Here is a 2272-nt window from a genome sequence, read left to right as displayed (position 1 = left end):
CTATCATACTAGGATTGCTAGAGAGGGCTAACCGCCAATTTAGAATCTTAGTAGAGCATTTCATACTCGCGCATAGGCCTGGCTAGAACCCATCGATCGATGTCCTCAACTGACAATCGATCGATGTTGGCAAACGTGTATCGGTCGACGTCTTAATAGACTATCGATCGACACTCTCTTGTGTCTGCATCTAACCGGTGAGACACAAGATCTAGTATCTTAACCAGTGGTACATGCGACAGCTGATCACTGAGTTAAGCGAATGAGCTCTAATATATCATGCATGCAAAAGTTAGGCATCTATAGGAATTATAATCTCCAACACCTGAATAGTGGCCCTGCATCTAATATCATTTCCAACCTAAGTTACATTTATCATTTACTCGCTAGTTACTATTGCTATTTTATTTAAAACATTACAACCTTTAGAATTAATAAACACTAGATTTAATTGTTCCCTAGCTCCTTGTGGATTCGATCCCTAAGTACTACATCTGAACCTCTTTTGATGAGAGTAACACTCCTTAGGGTAATTTGAGTGGTATCAAATTTTGCGCCGTTGCCGGGGAGCTTTGATCGCCATTAGATTTAGTTTTATTAGTTCTTATTCTTCTCTTTACGCCCTTTTCTAATAATCTTTCTTTTTCTTGTCTTTTCAGGTGCATGCCCAGCGGTACCAGAAGAAACAAGGAGAAAGACTTGCTGTTCTCAGACGATCCTGCTCATTTGGAACGCACCATCCGTAGAGGTCAACGTTCCACATCGCTCGACGCAACCACTTCGTCGTCGATCGATACGCACAACCAACCGTCGACCGACACCAGACCATCATCGTCGATCGATCCCAGTCGTCCGACAATGATCGATACTACACTGTGTACGTCGATCGATAACGTGTCGTCAAAAATGGTAAACATTATTATTCTAACTCAGGATGAGAACGGAAACCTGTATGACCAGGCCGGTCATCTGCGTAATGCAACAGGTCAGAAAATAGATGCTCAGGAAACTGTAATCCATGATGCTGATGCTACAGGAGCTGTTCAACCTGTAGATGAGGAGGCTCGATCGAAACCACTGGCCGACTACAATCGCCCAGATGAGTACTATTCCAACAGATCAGCAATTCGACTTCCGGAGATCCAGAAGCAGAATTTCAAGCTGAAGCCTCAATACTACACTCTCGTGTCGTAGATACCCTACTCTGGGTTACCGCACGAGCATCCGATGGACCATTTGGAAAGGTTCGAGGATCTAATCGCTGCCATTCGAATGGAAGGAGTCCCCGTAGATTACCTGCTGTGCAAGCTCTTCAGATACACGCTGAATGGAGAAGCGATGCACTGGCTTAGGCAGCAACCCACAAGACCTTTAACATCCTGGAGCGACATCATGAATGATTTCTTACAAAACTTCTTCGATGAGGCGCGCGCTGAAGAACTTCGGAACAAAATTTCCACATTCTCGCAGAAGGCTGGAGAGTCCTTCAAAGATGCGTGGATTAGATTGAGGTTTTTCCAGCGAGACTGTCCACACCACGGATTTAATGAAGTGCAGCTGCTGAGCACTTTCTTCCGAGGTCTCGCCTTACAGTATCAAATGGCTCTTGATACGGCGAGTGAAGGAAACTTCACTACTCTGAAACCCGTTGGAAGCTGTGAGACTTATCGAAAACCTTGCTAACAGCACCAGCACCAAAAACACTGACTCTGAACGGAAGAAGTCTGTAGCCTCTATCGGGAAGGAACAGATGGACGAAGTAAGAGCTAAGTTAGATGTGGTGCACGAACTTCTTAGGAAGCAAGTATGTTCAGCTGAAGGAGAAGTAGATATACCAAGAGAAGAAGATGTGAACTACATCGGAGGTACCGAATTTCAAAAATTTGGAAACCAGGGCGGAAACAGAAACTTCTTTGGAAATGGCCAAAGAAGTAACCAAAGTATTCACAATTTCCAAAAACCTTCAACAACAGCAAGAGCTACTCGAACTCTTACTACAAAATCCACCACCCCAACTCAGGAAAGCAAGATCGAAGAAATGCTTGATCGAGTACTGTTGGGACAACAACAAATCACCGTGGATTTCAACGGTAAGATAGACTTGTCCTACAACAATCTGAAACACCAAAATCGAGACCTTAGGGACTCAGGTGAGGAAACTTGAAACCCAAGTAATGCCGACGATCGAGAATATTCAGAGGCAAGAAGCTTTGCTAGAGAAGTAGGCAGCCCCACAAAGGGAAACACCACGTAAATCCATCATAGATGATGA

General features: G+C 44.3%; 1 non-coding gene across 1 annotated transcript; it reads right to left on the bottom strand.

Annotated features, from left to right (window-relative positions):
- Window positions 1–1438: 1438 nt before the first annotated feature.
- LOC125604331 lies at window positions 1439–1544 on the bottom strand. Its single transcript, XR_007336132.1, has one exon. It is a non-coding gene; the product is annotated as a small nucleolar RNA R71 (small nucleolar RNA).
- Window positions 1545–2272: the final 728 nt, after the last annotated feature.

The sequence above is a fragment of the Brassica napus genome, unplaced genomic scaffold, assembly GCF_020379485.1.
Source record: "Brassica napus cultivar Da-Ae unplaced genomic scaffold, Da-Ae ScsIHWf_521;HRSCAF=783, whole genome shotgun sequence".
In the NCBI taxonomy this organism is placed as follows: Eukaryota; Viridiplantae; Streptophyta; class Magnoliopsida; order Brassicales; family Brassicaceae; genus Brassica; species Brassica napus.
Note: the sequence above shows the minus strand (reverse complement) of the source record. Positions and strands in the feature narration are given on the sequence as shown.